Source organism: Diachasmimorpha longicaudata, chromosome 5 (assembly GCF_034640455.1).
Source record: "Diachasmimorpha longicaudata isolate KC_UGA_2023 chromosome 5, iyDiaLong2, whole genome shotgun sequence".
In the NCBI taxonomy this organism is placed as follows: domain Eukaryota; kingdom Metazoa; phylum Arthropoda; class Insecta; order Hymenoptera; family Braconidae; genus Diachasmimorpha; species Diachasmimorpha longicaudata.
Window position 1 is genome coordinate 6,121,056 of NC_087229.1, and position 19,420 is coordinate 6,140,475.

General features: G+C 35.8%; 1 protein-coding gene and 1 long non-coding RNA gene across 5 annotated transcripts in view; both read left to right on the forward strand.

The window, feature by feature from the left end:
- Positions 1-6,437: 6,437 nt before the first annotated feature.
- LOC135162392 (uncharacterized) lies at positions 6,438-16,378 on the forward strand. The gene is made up of 2 exons (XR_010298951.1): positions 6,438-6,642; positions 10,791-16,378. It is a non-coding gene; the product is annotated as an uncharacterized LOC135162392 (long non-coding RNA).
- A 382-nt stretch (positions 16,379-16,760) lies between these two features.
- Positions 16,761-19,420, forward strand: part of LOC135162389 (uncharacterized) — a 139,421-nt gene continuing 136,761 nt past the window's right edge. The window contains exons 1-2 of one of the 4 annotated variants that reach the window (XM_064120789.1): positions 16,761-16,946; positions 17,112-17,456. The gene's annotated coding sequence lies outside the window, so the exon portion shown is untranslated. Of the gene's footprint in view, positions 17,090-17,111; positions 17,457-19,420 lie in introns of all 4 variants that reach the window. The other 3 variants (XM_064120788.1, XM_064120791.1, XM_064120792.1) reach the window with 3 other exon arrangements.

The following is a 19,420-nucleotide window of genomic DNA, read 5'->3' on the forward strand; positions in this document are numbered from 1 at the left end:
TTTATCGCTTTCAACATTGACACTAGTCAAGATAGGTGACAACCGTCGGTAATGGTGAAAAGAACGAATGATAAGTTCTGCAATGCGAACATGGTTGTAATTGGTAATGTTCATCGATGTCTGTGTGGGGAAGGTACCACTGCGGGATTTCCCGATGATTTGCTGGTTAATATGAACAATAGACTATTGTTGTCAACGAGGACAACAGACTTTGTATAAAATTCATGATTTGATGGAGCAGTTCGAATGGGCCTGTTTTTCAAAAAATGCACTCATTTTTTTCGTACATTTAAAACAGTTTTGAACAATGTCTATCGATAAACTTATTCATTGAGAGAAAAATATGATTTTGTCGATGAAATATTCTTTTGACAAGAATTCAAAGTGGATTTTCGAATGGAAATTTTGAGCATTTGTTTGTCCCAAATAAATATTTGATATTATTATCCGGATAAACGAGGAAAATTTTTGTTCACTTAGGGAATGATATTCTTGACTGAAGAAATATATTTCTACAGCAAACCATGTAATACTGATAATATGATATCAGGAATCGCAAATTTCTGCTTATTGCTGATTGATTCAGTCGTCTGAGGCGACTGATTTGAGTTCAAAACTCATTTCGGGCGTACGTTCGGTCGCGTCTTAAGGATAACCCTTCCATGGGATCAATACATCTTATCGGCACTATATATGTATAGGCCTGATAACGGAAAGAGGTTGTCATTGGATGAAAAAATTGAGATGACACGTCATTCTCACGTAATTGACGTACTTATCTGAAGAACCAAATCCACATGGTTCGCATGGTGGTCGTCAGTACTTGATGATTCGCCACGCGCCCCTGCGCCTCTGTAAACTCGATGGTATAATACACCCCTATTGCACACATATGCCGTTACACTGGTGTGTAATACATTGTGGAGTATCCACAACACTCCCGCTTGTTAAACCCTGACTTCCGCAAATCGAGCCCCCATGGGGTGCGTGGGAGTCGCGTGTACCAACATACGCACCCCCCACTGGTATCCTATTAAATATGTGGATTCATTTTACCGCTTGTCAGGATATTCGTTCCAGTTGTTAATTCGTACATTTATGAACAAATTTATATTCTCGATTAAATTGCATTAATTTTCATATTTGCGGATGTGCATATGAAAAGGACTCATTTTGTCAATATGAGGTTGAGGCTATTTATTTTAGGGGTTGGCAAAATATACGTAACTTCACTAAAAGAATAAAATCCATTCACGAAACAATTGGCCCTGTGGTGATAACATTTTGCTGAGATTTATTATTTATTAATGAATTCTACCAATTAAATGAATATTTTATGATTTTCAAAAAAAAACTGTTGAAGAACCAGAAGTTAATTTTTTATTATTAAACGTAAAACATCGAGGAATTGTTTGACGCTTCGTAAAAGATAATCCATAGTGTCCATAATCCATAAACTAGATTTTTCGAAATTGTCAGTAAATGGCAGTCAATCGTTCTCCGAAGATTAAATCTCATGCCCAATTTTTATTTCCTTCACTCTGAAAACGTGTCCCTACACGTTTACACACCCTCGTTCGTTCCACACGGTTGGGCGACCCACGGGCCACGTTCTTTCCCCCTCGTTTACAAAATATTTCCACCCTCTCACCCGAAACCGTTGGCATTCCCACCACCCTGTATCGGCATTTTTTTCATCTTCCCACAGTTGTTTGTTGTTTGCTCACGATTTGAATTTGAATATTTACTAAAATCTGATTTTATTTGCTCGCGATTTTGTGAAATTTTTTTTTCACTATTTTTCGTGGAGAAATCGGGTGATTACCAACACCTCTGACAGAATTTTCGCACCACTATGGTTTAGATGGAAGGGAGAATAAATATTCATGCCAGTCGTGAGGGAAGTCTGAGTGGATAATTATGTTTTCACTCTGGATGCAAGTTCATAGGGTGTTGTTATTGCCGCCAAAAAGTTTTAATAAGGATAACAGTTGGAATATATTTTGTTATGAAGGAGCTCATCGTTACTTTCTTCTCATTAATATGTACTCTCCAATCCAGCAGAACAAATGAGAATGAAAAAATTTTAAATGAAAAAAAAGTTTCATCCGGAGAGAATTAACGAGCTCATGTTTTCGTTTGAAAGAATTTAAATAACGAGTGGAATATGGTTGGGATAATTTATCTCACTGACTTGAATTACCGTCACACTAATTAGAAAATCCAAACGGATAATTTATAATAATCGAGGAGTCCCTTATTGTTATATTCGATTAGTGATGCCCCAAAGCAGAACAAGAGAAAGCAACAAGATCGGATGTCCTGCCTTATCTTTCAATTTTTATTTTTTTTCGTATCTTATCGCATTCCAATTCCCTAGAAACAATCCATCTCTTGTTGTAACTCTTGTAAATTTATCCCTCATCTAGCGCTTCATGGTGCATCAAAATAAATCTATTTTTTAATTTTCTGAAATTAACACACTGAGTTGTAGTCGTATCCAATGAAAAAAAATGAAAGAAAATCTGAATCGTCAAAATTTTAATGATTTTTCCTGTGATGACACTTTTTCCCTTCTGTGAAGTCGGAAAAAAATTTCAGCCGACAATTTTTGGCACCCTAGGGTATACCCTAGATTATCAGATGGAGATTTTCTTCACCTTCCGACCACGTGGAACAATATCCAAACGAACCGAACAATGATTAATCATTGCTACAGTCACGACTGGATAACTTAGTTAACTAGGATTGTTCCAAATGTCGTATTCGGAGAATTTGGAAAACGTGATTTCTGAAGGCTATACTATACCTGCTTCCCACATCCAAATCCATTGTGTTTGGTGAATAGAATGGAGGGTAAAATGCAACGCCGGCGAGAGACAGAAAGAACGAGGAGAAATGTTGCACTTGTTCGTCGATTGCTGACTGATTCAGTGACTTCCAAACTATATCAATACTGAGGAATTTGCGTGGTACACTAAAAAAACAATATTTTTGCAGAATACCCATTTGTTCCAGAGAAGTATTTATTCACGAAGAAAAATATCCAATAAAATTGACATATCTTTTCCATAATTCCAGTAGTCGGAATTTAACGGAACTGTAACGGAATTTTTTCTGAAATTTTGATAATTTTTGAGTGAATCATATGGGAAAAATTACGATTCAGTAATCGGTGAGCAAACTGCGAGTTCCGTCATTTTTGCGGAATACTTCTCGTCGTCTTTCTAGGCGAAAATTCGTAATTAGCGTTGTTATTTCCGTCCAGTAGAAGACCTTTTTCCACATTTTAATTGCCCGTTTTACCTGACATTTCATTAATACTATTAATTTCATCGACGTCATGAAGAAGCTGATAACGGGAAATTCCAAGAGGGTGCAGAAATAACGGTTGAACTGTTGGAGATAATTGGTCCAGTTAATTACGAGGGATTGGTTATTAACCGGTTATATAGAATCACGCCGCCTCAGCAATTATCGAAGTGAAAACTCGAGGTAGCTGATTTTTAATAAATGAATGAGAATTCATATTCCCAGAAAATTCCTCAATCACTTTTCTCGGGTAAAATGCTGCATAGAAAATAATTGTCCGCCAAGGATCTTCTAAAATTCCTCAAAATAATCGCCGATAGATCTTCGAAAGATCCCCTGGCCACCCAAACTGATTCTTCAGAAAATGTGAACTTGAAGACTTTGAAAAACGCGCCAATTAAAAAATGAAGAATTAAATTAATGTTTCAGAGTTCGATGGAGATACAAAGAACTGTTATTTAACGCTGTTTTTTATTTCCATTTATTTTTAAAACACTTTTAAGGCCAACTACTACACAAAACTTTTTCTCGCGCCTTCACTTCAAAACCAAAAATTAATTTTTGCTTTTTTCACCCGTTTATTATACTGAATGTAATATGAATTATCGATTTTGCTGAACCCTGATCTTAAACGAAAGGAAAATATCACAGAATTTTACCTTGACAAGGGATGGAGGGAGGGATGAGGTGAAGGGGGAGCGTAGAAAAATTGTTGAACTTTTGAAACCGTGAGAATTCGGGGCAGATGCAGAAAAGAGAAGTATAAAACCCAAGAGTGGGTAGTGGTGTGCGTAAGAAAATCAGGGATGATGGTAGAGGGAGCCTGAACGAAGGGTGAAATCCAGTACACTGGGAGTCTGATTCCTTTCCAAGGAAAGTTCCACCCCAATGTTCAATTGGCGACGGCAGTCTAGAAATAATGAACAATGCCTCCACGAGGTGTTGTGCTCAGCCCCCTCAACAATTTCTCAGTCAATGTGATCACCTTTCGATCAGTCCAGCATGAGTCTGATTATTGGGCAATCGTCATTGCGTCATTCGTTCAATTGTCAACATAATTATTTTTTTTACTGGGCTGAAAAGTCCCACGGACTTATTTTTTAATATTTACTTCTAGATGAGGTCTTGTTTTTACACAGTGATTGTTCTATAATATCATATAAAAATTGGAGTTCATTATATATTTTTGCATTAGCTGATGCAAAAATATATAATGAATGATTCTCACTTCCATACTTTTATATCTACGAACAAAATTCAAAAAGTCTGTGCATATCAAAGAAACGATAAAAACTGCAGTTTAAAAAACTACTAATTTATCAGCAGAAAAATATGTTGGCTATGAAGTAAATAAAACAATTTCTCACTTGCTTCCTATCAATCGACAGCGATGACGTAAACCATTTAAAAAACCAGCATGTAGGGTACTGTCATTGGAGAATTATCTCCCCTACTAGTGGACTGAAAAGTATAGACCTCAGGGTCTCAATCATGGATCTTCTTCTCGCAATAAACAAGAACCAATACATTAAATTTTCCACACCTTAGATTATCTGGTGTATGCAAAATATATTTCTGCAGAAAAAATTATATTAATCATAAGAACTGTTGCAAAGCTGAAAAGTTCTGTCATACGAAGGGTCTATACTTATTAACTCCATAATAGGGAGCATCAAAAGTACCCGCATAAGTTTAATACCCCTCAATGAACTCAACATTGTTTTTTATCTACTCACTGTTTCACCCTAAAAGTGATTCACGCTAATGTCGTGGGTATCTAAAAATCAATTGGGGTAGAAACAGAGGGATGCCATCAGCACTAATCAACGTAACGATGGATCGAACGCATGATGAATGAAAAATAATTTTCCAGAATTAAAAAACAAACAAATATTCGATGGTCTGGAGTAATTTCAACACCACAATTTCACACCGATGACCGCGTGGACCTCTCTGGTCACCGATTGGCGGTGGCACAATCCTTTTTTCAACAGTGCAGAGAAGTGATAACAATTTCACCAATAACCATCAATTTCTATGACCTCTTTAAATTCTTCCTTCGCTCATTTCTTTATGCATCGCTTATCTCCCTTCACAAAAGTTGAACCGTTAATCCTGTCAAGTCCAGGTGCAAGACCATCCCAAAGACGATGCACTATTGGAAAAAAAGGATATTTGTATACTCCTTTAATACACGCAATTTCCATGAACCACACCGGGACACATAAAAAAAAATGAGAACTGGTAGCCCATGTGCATGAGAAACTCGTCTCTTCAACGGTTTTCATAGCACTCGAAAGGGTAGTAAAATCCTTGAGGTTCGGTTTTGTGAAGATGAACCAACGTGACGGGATCTCGCTGTAGCTCTATCGATCCTCAAATATATTCAAACATAAAAAAACATAAAAATCCAGAATAAATAATGTAAAGCGCATCCTTTGAATCCTGCAAATTTATGGTTACATTATTTATCAACGCTCGAAGTACTTTTCCCATGGAAAGGTTGAATCCAATAACACGAGACCTTTGGATTATTTCATTCGAAGAAAAACAAGTTGAATAAATATTGGGGGCAAAGCTAACAGTTGGATCCGGAAAACATCACATTCTGAATGATTTTTTTTAATGAAAACCGTAAAAGTCAGTCGTCAGCGAATCATAAATCATATCAGTCACCTGAGGCTACTTCGTCGTATATCCAGACTCCTTCACTCTATTTGAAATTTCATAGGGCATGCGGTAAAGTGCTGTAACAAAGAAAACGTCTGTGCTATTATTCTTTTATTGATTTTTTTAAAAATAATCACATTCCACCACCTGGTGAAGATTCCCATACCCGAAATAACATGTGAACTCACATCTCCCCTCGATACCGTGGCTCAACGTATTCCGGAGAACAGGTAATACATGAGCCACTGTCTTGTCTTTATCGACCCCTCGGTTTTGATTTCTTTTTTTTTTTTGGTCACCCCACCCTTGAACTGTCTTACCCCTGAGGGGAATAGTCGCCGTATTGTGCGCGACTTTTTCCCAGGATCTCCCCCCAGCGCGCAGAGGCCCCTGGTGGGGCCCGCGAGTCGTATATAAGGCCGATGTGATGCCGAGTTAGGGCACAGAAGCGAACAGTCCTCAGTCGAGTCACATTGGGACTCTCTTGCGACCCCCACCGGCCGGCCCGGTTGGGGCCGCTTGTTTACCATCACCGCGTGTTTACATCGTCCGGGCATCACAACAATCCCATAGTTCCGAGAACAGTGAAGTTTTAGCGTAAAATAAATCATCAAAGTGTTCAGTTGGTTTCTGTCAACGCCGAGGGACTTGCAAAATAATGTGAGTATTTTTCGGCTTAAAATTCTTCAGCAAATGATTTTGGTGCTTCGATAGACTACTCGAAATTGACGGGAATCATCAGTCTGATCTAGCATTCATTTGAATAATTAAAAATAATCGGGTTCACGATTTTTGTCTGGCTCTGTCAGGTGAAAAATACTTAAACTACTTCGTCACTAGACATCAAACCAATACTTCACGTTAAATAGCGGAAAATATCCTCGGTCATGGGTTTCAACTTCGATAGAATTTTTTCGATATTCCAAACTGGTAAAATATTACGGTTCGTATACATTAAATTACCATTTCATTTGTTGGATAAACGGAAGGTCGAAATGAATACCTTTAACAGTACTCGATATTATTTTCGAGTTTCAAATTGCGGGATAAAATTCATACGCTCATTGGATGTGGAAATTTTAATAATTATTGAAAATTTCCGGTCAAAGGGGAGTAACTTTGTTGGCGAGATGTAATTCGAAGGACAAAGCACCACGTAAATTTTCTCAAATCAAGTTACCTCGGAACAAATTGGGAATTGAAAATTATTGGGGCCGATAAATCGTGACTCGATTATCAAAATTTATCGAAATTTATATTTTGATAATGTTTTTTGTTCGGATCTACTCTATCCAGGCACTAAAATCCACTTGAAATATTTTTTTTTTCTTGAAATTGTTGCATTTGTACACTATTCTTTGAAAATACCATTTTTCTGTCAACACTGCTAAGATATTCAATAGTCGAAATTTGTTGTCTTATTGCATTGTGTCACGAATAACAAAGATGTTGTAGTTGTGATGATGAGTATCACATACATGAGGTGCTAGCATTTATCGATGTTGTTTTAGAAATGAAATTAAAAGTTAATTAGGAGATACATTAGCCGGAATGCCATCATTGATAATGAAAAAATTGTTGATACAATTGAAAAAAATTTGTAATAGATGTATTCGAAACTATAGCGTTTGATACTAACCAGTGTGTACCACTAACAGAAGTAGATTTTGGATAACGTTGTGTAAACTGTAGTCCAGACGTTGATTTTTGTATTACAAATTAAAATCTGGCTTCCGATAGGAATGAACTGACCTATTATCACGTATGTCGTTTGCCTGCTATTTTACATATAGACATGTATGTGCACGGTTAAATTGCAGCAGCTGACGTCGTAATGCGAGAAAGATCCTGAGCTATTTCAATAATCATCCAATCAATATAACAACTAAAGCTACAAATATAAAGATGTTTTTATTTTATTGGACAAAATTTTGGATCGGCACTGATTTACGAAAAATTAATACAAAAACAGGCCCCAAATATTTATCAAACACCTGAGCTACACCCAAATATTGTACTTTCATTTTATTGGACAACGTTTTTGGTCAGTATTTATTTACTATAGAAAATCAAATTTCACTGGGAAATTAATACAAAAAAGTCTCAAAATCTTTATTTACCAAGTAAACCTGCAATGATAATTCTCGTTTTTATTTCATTGGACAATTTTTTGGTCAGTCATTATTCATTATAGAAAATCGAATTTTGCAGATAAATTAAAGCAAAAAAGACTGGAGCTATAAATATAGTTCTCATTTCTTTAGTGGAGAAAATGAAGTTTACCGAAAAATTAATAAAACAAACAGGCTCAAAATCTTTCTTTAACAACTAGACCTACAATGATGATTCTTATTTTTATTTTATCGGACAACATTTTTGGTCACCCTTTATTGATTATAGAAAATCCAATTTTGCATAATACAAAAACAGGCTCAAAATTATTATTTCCATCGCTCATTTCGAATCCTTTGTTCCAAAAAAGCAGGATCCTTCTTCAAATTACGACCGATTTTTAAATTATCGTTTTGTTTTTTATACGCACGTGTTTTAGTTCCCTTTCCATCTACAGACAATTCTCACTACTATCAGTCATTCCGTGTGGAAATTCCGTTTCACGAAATTGAACAGGTATCACTCGAATTTTTCTTCAAAATCCAAAAGCAAAAAATAGGAATTATTTTCACCGCGAGAAAAAAGATAAATTCCAAATTTTATTATCACATCCGTAGAAAAATAAAAACTAAATTCATGTATCCGTCTGCAATAAAAAGTGATCCAGTGAATGGAAACTAAAATTTTATCTAGATAAAAATTATTCAAATTAAATTTTCGTAATAGTCACTGAAATCAAAATACCATAACATCCGGTTTAACGATTCACCCTCTACCGAAAAATGATGATCTCGGTAATAGGATGCACCACTAATTTTGTGTTTCAAAACCGGAATACCTGTGAACTTGACTCCCCTCCCGTCATTTCCGTTCAATAATCAGTTTTTCGTGGGGGCACAAGTGCTCCATCGTTCACGTCGAGTACCCATACACAGGAAATGGCAACCCCCTTACTTCCATTCAACAAACCATCAAAGAAGGGGTGACAATAACCCCTCGTTGACGCCGAGCCAGTCAACCGGTCGTAAACTCACAAAAGCAACAAGTTCTGAATCTGGTTCTAATCCACAAACAGTTCAAGTGACTATACAATATCTCAATTTAAAAACCCAATTAAAAAACATTGATAACAAAATCAGTTTTTCAATGATCATCCCGGTCAAAAATAAATAAAAATAATAAAATATCTGTGGCTACATTTCAAATGACCGCAAAACTTGATGAAAAAATAATTAAAAATTTGAAGTGTGACGATTTTACAAATTCAGTCTTAAATTCATTCACGAATTTGAATCAACATTTCAATAATCCAGTTCGCCATTGCACTTTCTACTCTAAATTCCAAAATTCACTAAAAAACCGGTAATAATTCATTTCTAATTTATTTATCTATGATTTTCGAACTGAATTACCGTCGTGATATATGCAGAGAAAAAATTTATTATCCAGATGAATAGAAATTTCAAGAACAACGATAAAATCGAGTTCTTCATTAAGATTTTAATCCAGGAAACGATGCTAACGAGATAAACAGAAAAAGGTTGAATTTTTTGGAACAGTCTTGATTTTAATCTGGTAAACTTCCGATACCTGTGCGGCTTTTACATACCTCCACCAGGCAACCCCATTCACCGTGACATGCAACAGCAAAAAAATAAGGAACGACACTGACAGAAAAATAAAATCCTCGCAAAAAATATTTTAAAAAACGAAATATCTAAGATACGACAGTTCAGATATGAAGTCAAAACGTAAAAATCTGTTGATAAAGTATTCTTTTAGAAATGGTATCTCGAAACACCGAAACCAAACGAAATTACCATCGAAATAATCTAAATCCAACCAAATAAAAATAAAACATCAGATCCGTTCTGTTATAGAAATTTGAAGTCTAATTCGATGCACAAACAAATTTACATAATCTGTATCACAACGAAAAAAAACCTCCTTATCCTCCCAAAACTAAGACATCGATAAAGAGCTATATTCAATACAGAAGAAAAAGACTTTTCAAATTGATATGAAAGAAAAAATTGGAATTACCAAAGGCCTAAACAAAACCATGAAAAGAAATCAAGTCGGAAGTGCCTCCCACCGCAGGGATCTGATCCCCTGGCTAACAGTGGCCTGAGGGCCTCCAGGCTTTTTTCAACTCTTACGAGGAAAGGAAGAAATAAAAAAAAATGAACAAAAGGTATTGAGATCGGTCCATGGGAGTCTTTCCTTTCGTGGACTCCCTTTCCAATTCGACCTTCTCCTTTGGCTCAGCAATTTCCCTTTTATTCACGTACACACAAAGACTGGCATACGACGTTGCAAGCAATTTCAGTTGACCCCACCAGTAATTCAAACTACCAAAGAACAAGACCCTTTACTCGACGGGTACTTCAACTGGATGTGCCCGTTACCCTTCACATTGAATTCGTTGTTGTAAGGTTGACCCCAAACGTAATTCAAGCCGGCCCATAAGCAATGAGAAAATCCAAAACGTGGTACAATAATACGCATCACATTTCGGTACTCAATTTCCACCTCCATTTCTCGTAATACTCATTATTCTACTGTACTTTTGTTCCACTTTGACTGTATTGTAATGTATTTTGGATCATATTATTTTTTATTTAATTTGTACTCACGTAAATTCAATCTACACCCCATTAGTAGTGCTTCGTAGCTAATACTCACACCCTTTTCAGGTCTCTGCTGGCTGCATCATTCGAATCCAACAGCATGGAAGGTGCCACGAATACGAGGAACTGAGGAAGAAAAAGAAGCCAGAAGCAGCTGCTAGTTGGGCCACGATAAGCATTCAAGAGATGACAACAAAGTGGAGAAATTCACATTTCAGTGCACAACAAATTACTCCTTGATTGAACTCCATCGAGGATTATTGAAATTAAGGGCATTTTAGAAGACTTGAAGACTGATTTCATTATTTGAGACTATTTGGCGCATAATTAGGTATAGAAAAGTCATCGGCAATCAACGTCATCACTTGTCATCACATACACAGGAGCAAAATGTACTGGAGGACACTAAATTACCAGGACAATTATCAATAATAATTGAGAATGTTGGAAACGTTCAATTTTTCGAAGACAATCGCCGCTGTGAGATCATTCGTCAGAGCATATGGAGCATACTTTCAATAAACAATGTCAAGAATACAATATATTGTAAGGGAAATGGTCTCATCCAACGAACTGCTGTTTCATGAAAGTTATCCGATGAGTATTTATTACTCACATAATCCAGAAAAATCAATAGCCGGAGCGGGACTAATATCGTCATATTTCCATCTGGCGTAGATAACAATAGCAGAGATCAGAGACGAAGTGGCAGTAAATTTTGATATCTGTTAATGTATAAAAACTAAAAAAAAATGAAGACCAACCCAGCTGCAAATAGAGATGCTAAACATCAGATAAACGACGAAGAGGTGGAACAATTCACGTTCCGGAGAACAACAAATTAATCCTTGTTTGAAATACATCGGGGGTCTATTGAAAGTAAGGGCATTTTTGAAAACTTGAAGACTGATTTTATAATTTGAAAAAAAGTTGGGGGATAGTCGGTGGTCTAAGAATTGGTCAGCCAACCAATGCCTTCACTAGCCATCATAGACCTTGAATAATCACTGGAGATACCGAGCAACTACAGTGGAGAAGACCGAATTGAAACTGACAATTGTTAGTAAATATATAATTTGAAAACGTCAGCGTTTGATCTTTCGAAGAAATCCATCGCTGTGACATCGTCCATAGAAGTACATCAAATTTACTTTCAGCAAATACAATATCAGGAATTCAATGCATCGGAATTCAAACAGTCTCATTCAACAAATTGCTGCCGCAGGGAATATATCCGATGAGAATATATAATCCCTTCGGAATCCGGGCGAATCAATAGCTGAAAAGGAACTAATGTCACCATATTTCTTACTGAAGTACATCAAATATCAGAGTTCAGCGATCAAAAGCAGTATCGGAAGCAGTGGATTTTTCATCCTATGGAAATTTACATAAACTCATAAACAAAACGAAATGAAAAGCACTTGTGAGTGGAAATGCTGATAATTAAAGAGATTGCAACGAATGCGAGCGATTCATTCTACTGAGGACAATAAATTAATCGTTGGTAGAAATGAATCGGGGGATTATTGAAATTTAAAGCATTTTTGGAAACCGTGATGAGCAATTTCGTAATTTGGGGGAATTCAAGGGAGAATTTCTGCATCTACGAAGGGTCAAGCGGTCGATGTCTTTGTTCGTTATCTCATACACTGGAGAACGCCAAATTAAGGTGATAATCGCCGATACAAAATATCTTCGAGAGGGGCATTCGTGGGGAAATTAGAGCATCAATTTTACTCAAAATCACCAGGAGCTCATAGGAGTACATCGAACCTCTTTTGTATAAACACAACATCTGGAATTCAATGGGTCAGACATTGAATCTCGGGAATAGTTAATCCCCTTGGAATCCGAGGAAATCAATAGCTGGGGAAAGACCAATCCCACACCTCTCACGGAAACAGATATAATAATAGAGTTTAGAATCACAGGACATCACAGGTGACAACAGCAGAAGATCCTTCATGGTGTGGTAAAATACAGAATCCAAACGATTGTTCGTAGTACAAAATATTGTGCCGTGATCAGAGGAATTACTCTTTTTTTTAGTTATTTTTTTATAATTTTCTTTTTCATTTCGTTTTTTTTTTTATTTTTTTTTTATTTTCATTTTTATTTTTTGGGTAGCCTGTTTGGAGTCGTGAAGCACAGTAATAGTCTATTGGGAAGTTTCCACTGAGACTAAATTGGAAAAGTGGAAGATGAAAATGGATTTTTCAATTTAATTTTTTCGGTCAGTTTCACAAAGCGACTCTGAAATAGGATTCTACTCAGTTAAAAGTTCCTTTTATTTTTATTTTGAGTTTCATTATTTTTTTTTATTGAAAAACATAACAAAAAAAATCTAAAAAAAAAAATACAAGAAATAAAAAATGCGATAGTGTAAAGTAGTAGTTTAACGAGGACTTTGGAGCGAAAAATCAACAATTAATTGAGAAAAAAAAACATTGGCCTTTAAATTTTCGATCCGTACCGCGGAATTATGTCGGTTGTTGGTGAATTTATACTGTTTATTAACTAATTAATTTTAACGAAAAACATTGTTATGTAGTTTGAGTAGGAAAAGGGTTGTTGAGGTGAATGCGCTCGAGTCTCGAGACACACATAGAAGAAATTTTTTTGACAGAAATTCCGTTAACGTGTATTAAACGTACATGAAGTCTTTTTCTAGCTGAGAATAATTTTTTTCTACATTCTTGCAAAATTTCTCATCTGCCTCAAGATCCGAGCATACCTCGTCTATCCCTCATTATTATTTTTCTGTTATTTTTAAACATTTGTTTTCCGTTCAGTCCGTTCATTCGTAAAATGGCCTGTTATTTCTCGTTTTATTTTTTTTTTATCCTGAAAGTGACATTGAACAAAAACTATGACAGATTTCACAGAAAATCAAAGAGCCCTCATGGAATGAAAAGACCAGTTAATTGGCATTTCATCTTTGCTGCTGGCAGCAAGACATCAATGTGGAAAATCCATTTGGACTAAAGTGGATGGCAGGAAAATTTTCAACCCAATAAGCATTGTTTTTACAGTAAAAATCTGTCATGGTTTTGTTCTCGTCTCATTACAAATTTCTTTTAGTTTTTCTTTTTGGTTCGATCGAGTTTTTGATCATTAGAATATGGATGATAAACCCGGTGAATTAGAGGACCAATGACGTCTCTACGATGTTTTTAATAAACAAAGTCGATCGTGCTTTTAGTTTTCCACTCTGAAAAATTCGCCATTAACGTAAAAAACGAAATTTTAAAACAGTAGGTCATTAAACAGATAAAATAATTGTTTCTTCCCACATATACATACTTTTCAACAAATGAATACATTCGTAGCAACAATTTTTTCATCTCTATATCCTTGCTGTTGTAATTATTTTAAAAAATCATGTTGATGGTGAAGTTTTTCATGCGTGGATTTCAGTTTATTCGATAAGTTAGCGCGTGTCCGGTTTGATTTTCGTGTGTGAAAAAAAAAAAACGTCCGTATAATCTGTTGTTTCGCGCTTTTCGTGTTTTTTTTTAATCGCGTGTCGCTTTGTAGAATCTGCGTAACAATAATTCGTGTGCGTTTTTCCTTTTATGTTTTCATTACATTACGTTTCGCGTTATTTTTTGAATACTGTTCAAAATAATCCGAAGTTTTCCATTTTAATTAATCAAGTAGATTAGGTTGGATAAGGCCGGTCTTGATAGGGTACTTCCGTAAATTAGGATAATGTGGAAAGCTCACTTTGAAGTCTTACATTAACATCAGTTTTCTTTTATTTTTATCTTCCCGTTAACGTCTTGTTAATTGTTTTATTAAGTTTCCAATTATGATTTCATTGCGTTGAAGAACAATCACTGATGGTTTTAAACTCCGATTTTGTTGAATTTTTAAACATCGGGAGTATTTTGTTACGATATTACGTTTAACATTACTATCAGTAATTTTCAGTTGTCTGACGGTGATGCATATCCTTTTTAACTCTATTCTTGTTAAATTATAAATAGTTCAGTTAAATTACCCTGCGTTTACGTATCAATTTCGTTTCGTGTTACAATTAGTTCGTACGTGTTCATGTTTTTCCTTATTTCGATCGTTATGTTTGTGTTTGACGATAAATGATGAATTGTTCTTTTCTTGTTCACGTTGGCAGTATGTTTTCATTATCGATGCTGTTTCTATTGCACCAATTTTTTCATTTTTACCGGATGGAATTCCACCAGTTGATGAATCTCGTTATTTCCTTTATTACCTGACACTATTTTTTCCCCCATTGTTCTATTCCATTCGTGATAATTTTTCGTTACTGTTAATTGTTCATTAAGTGAATTATTGCAGGTGATTTTTTTCTTCCCAGTGTTGATGTTTCTTTTTTATTTCAGTCCTTTTACGTTGATGGTTAAGTTTAATTGTTGATGCAAATTGTTTGAAAAACACTGCCATATAATCTAGGAGACCATCGAAATCTAGGCCAGACTGGGTGTAACACTCGGGGGTTGAATGACTGAGATCGAATGAAAAAGATTCAATAATTGCTTTATTTTGGAGTATTCTTGGAGTTGTTATTGCATCTATCAATACTACATTCCATTCAATCATTGAATAATATTGGTCTGTTCACCCTGGCTGGAAAAAAAATCATAAGAAGAAATTGAAACACGGAGAGAAAAAATTTAGTAGAGATTATCTAACTGTTTGATAATCGTGTTGTGTTTTGACTGTTTGGAGAAATTTACCGTACCATTCAGTAATATTTGTCAACTGCTTGGTGACTATCTACCAATTTGAGAAAAATGATCCAACAGTCAGCTGATTAATCTCAAATCGCTAGATAATTGTTGGTTAGCGGTATGGTAACTTTCTGAAAATGGTCAGGTAATTGCAACTGAAGTTTTCTCTCCGTGCAGTGAAAAATTCGAAAAAAAATTGGAATAACGAAATATGGGAGATAGTATGGCACTATTTCACGATTATTATTGATTTGAAATTAAAAAATTGGTGTATGAAATAATCGAGTCATGCAGGGGTCAATTTGTTTTCGTTCATTGCACCGTGTTCACTCGATTATTTTATCACAGTTACTGATTAAGGCAATATCTGTTTATCGTTTGTGTTACAATGTTGCCATCGTTACCTCAGCAAACTGATGTTCAAGTTAAGATGATTATATTTAATAATTGTTTCACGAATAATTGACATACGCAAAATCATAAAAATTTCCATTGGAATTGAATGAAAAAAAATTGATAAAAAATAACAACTAACGAAATCATTTTGGGTACAATGTGAATGAACAAAATTTATCGTAACAGATACTATTCAACCACAGATTGTAATAGTTTTCGAAAATCGAAATCAGTACTGGACTCTGTTACTGTTACTTTCCAACTGATTTTGATATTCAGAAATAATGAAATGGAAAATAATTTTTCAACGTTATAAATTACAATTGTAAGCTTAAGATATTTTTGTACGGCTTCACCGTATGTGCCTTGTAGGGTAAGCTTCTTGATGTACTTTCCACATGCTATATTTTAGGTAGATTCGTCTAGGATTGGATTAATGTAGGGTAATTATTAAAAATAAGACTAGAATTTAACAAGCTATTTTACCCTGAGTGAACATCGCGTGTATACCTTATAAATAAAAACCAATAAAACATAAAAAAAGGAATTGTTTTTGTTTCCGAGATATTCCTGACTGAATAATGAGTTTTATTATCAATATAAAATTTTATCTATACCATTTATCACTTGAATTACCTCAGAAAAATTTGGCAAAGTCAACCCTCACTAAGCCCCATTTGAAAATTAAAAAAAAAATTCTCCATTCACCCTAACCTTACCTTTCATCGAAACAGTAAACTCCCGCGTTTCCTTCTGCATTCGTCTACCCTCATGGCTGGTAAAAAAGATTTGCCCGTAACCCGTCGCTTCCACCTCTCATCGCGCAGTGTGAAACCTTCTTATCCAACCCCTGATTTCCCAGAATTCTCATAGTTTCATTTATTGCCACGGCATGCCGGTGCGTCGCAATCAGTTGCCATGTTGTTCCCAAGGAAAACACGTTGAAAGTCACGCGCGAGGGACACAACCGGTAGATAAACTCAATCTTTACGACCTTGATCTTGAGATATACCCGGGTATTGTATTTATTATCCTCACGAGACACGCGATACTTGCGATTTAATGATGGACAGCATCTATTCAAGTGGTTTACTAATATTATCAATATCAGGTATGACGCAGTCAACAAACCCTCCTCTTTTTCCCCTCACTATTGGAAATATTCAGATGAGATGGTACGAACGTACATTCTTCCATACCGTTAACAGTAATTCCCCTGGGATTGTGGACATTGGAAATTTTTTTATTCACGAGGTAATGTATTATTTAATTACAGACATTCAGCAAATTATGAATCACCTGGATGTCGTATATTCGGAAAATGTCGATACCCTAATGCAATCGCGAATTAACATGAGGAGTATTCATCGAATGAGACAATCGATATGAACCATCGATATGGGGACATACGAATGGGAAAGTCTCATGAATAGTCAATGCCTGGTTGGCGCAATGAAACTTGGCAGTAAATACGAGGATAAAGTGTACGGCCTAGACCTTCTTACCTTCAATAAAAAATCACGCATTCGTGAACTAGGTGAGCCGGCGACTGGAAAAATAAAAACTTGCCGATCTGAGTGAGCATGCCAACAACCCAAAGTTCATTGTGTCAGCGAAACCGGTAACTAGAAACTATCCGGTTCTAACCAAGCCAAACTATTTCACTGAAATATGCCGAGAGGGATTTGTCATTCGAGCGTGAGATTGCTATTAAGTTCTTTTTCTTTGGAGATAGTTTGATTCATACCATGAAAATTTACTACTCCATTTCTGTTCAAATAGTATTGATATTAGCATTAGGTTAGGGAACTGCAATGTCGCGTCTCTGACCATAGGACAATTTGGGGGTTTTCGAAAGATTTGTTGGTGACAAGAAATGAATGTTGACGGAACAAAGAAAAATTCATTCGATGACTAAGATGGATTATGCGATGAATTATTGTGGTAGATGACATGACAAAACGTTACGAAAAGATATTATAATACTCCCGCGTAACACAAATTTCCGTCGCTGGGAGGTGTTTCGGAAATTTTCAGGAGAATCATCGGAAGATCTTTGGATGATGTCCTTGGTGATTCCGAAAGATTCTTTTGAAGATCTTCGGACGATAATTTGTGTTTGGAGCGATGGTCAATAGAGAGATTTTTAAGGATATTTTTTCAAGTCAAATTCAGAACCTCTATAGAAAGAAAATATTGTCGTTCGAAAATCTTCCAACGAATCTTGGTGGGTTACCAGGGAGATCTTCCGAGGATCTTTCTATGATTCTTCTGAAGAATTCTGGAAGATATTGACAGAGTGGGAATTATTTACAAACGTGCCCTTTTATCATGTAACAATCTAACATTTCAAAGTATTAGAGTAGAGTCCAAAAAGACAGCCGTTAATTCGTTACTGTTGGATCCATATTTTTAAAAAATAAGAATGCATCTTTTCCCGTTATTAAAGCGATGTTTTCATCCCCAATATCCGTTAATTGAAACCTGTGTTCAATATAGCAATCCTTCCATGTCCAGTGGATATCTGCGTTTTTTTTCGGTCGGCGTAATATATATTGACATGAAAAAAATTAGATATCTCCCATTTCATCATCGAAAGAATCCTCCATTTGTGAACTTAAAAAATAAACCAGAGAAATGCATACAATTTGCTAGCCCTGTATTTTCACCACAGACAACGATTCAAAAAAGTTGTTATTATTCGCGGATTCGGTGAAAAAAAACACCAATTAATTTTTTAATTTTACGAGAGTGGAAAAAAAAATCATTTTACCACAATTTTGCCCTGAAAAAATTTCCCTAAACCAACACCACCAATTGCTCCGTGAAAAAAAAAATCTGCCAACTTTGCGGTTTATCCACCGCAAATGATCACCAGACGTAAGTGAAAATTCATAGCATAATTAGAGGCTGAATGGTAGCTAGAAGTGGTACCCAGCAATGCGGCACACCGCACACTGCATGAATTCCAAAATAATCGGCCGACGTTTATTCCTCATCTCCCTGTTCTCTTTCCCCTCACCCTCGTGGGATTTCTTAAAGGGAAATTTGCGTCGTACCGCAGTTGTGGGTGTACTCAAAGTAGGAAAACCTCGAAGCCTTCTTCCCGTCTCCTTTTACCCGATCGAACCTAAATTAACGACCCTGTGGATTGTAAGGACAGAGTTATCGTAGTCGTAAATCAGTGGAGAACTTCGCCCCCGGAGCGTTTTAATTTCCGTTAATAATTTAGCCCCCTCTCCCATCCTATTTTCTACCCGTTTAACCGCCGTCTACTTTTCGGTGTCTTTCCCGCACACTTGGAGTTCATCCTTAAAGCCAAATGGGGCCCACAGCTCCTATCATTTTATTGGTTCGAACAAAGAATAAAAAAATACGCCAATCGACTTAATCACAACGACGTCACTCCAAAGGGCGTGCGAGCCAAAGTTAATTCTTTACAGAATCGATTATCGATTTATTTCGCGTAGATTATGATCGCAATCTCTATTATTATTAAATATATTTCTTGATATTTATGTTATACCCGGAGAGAAGAGTAAAACAATAATTATCCTGGTTGTTCTAGGAAATTTATTGATAATG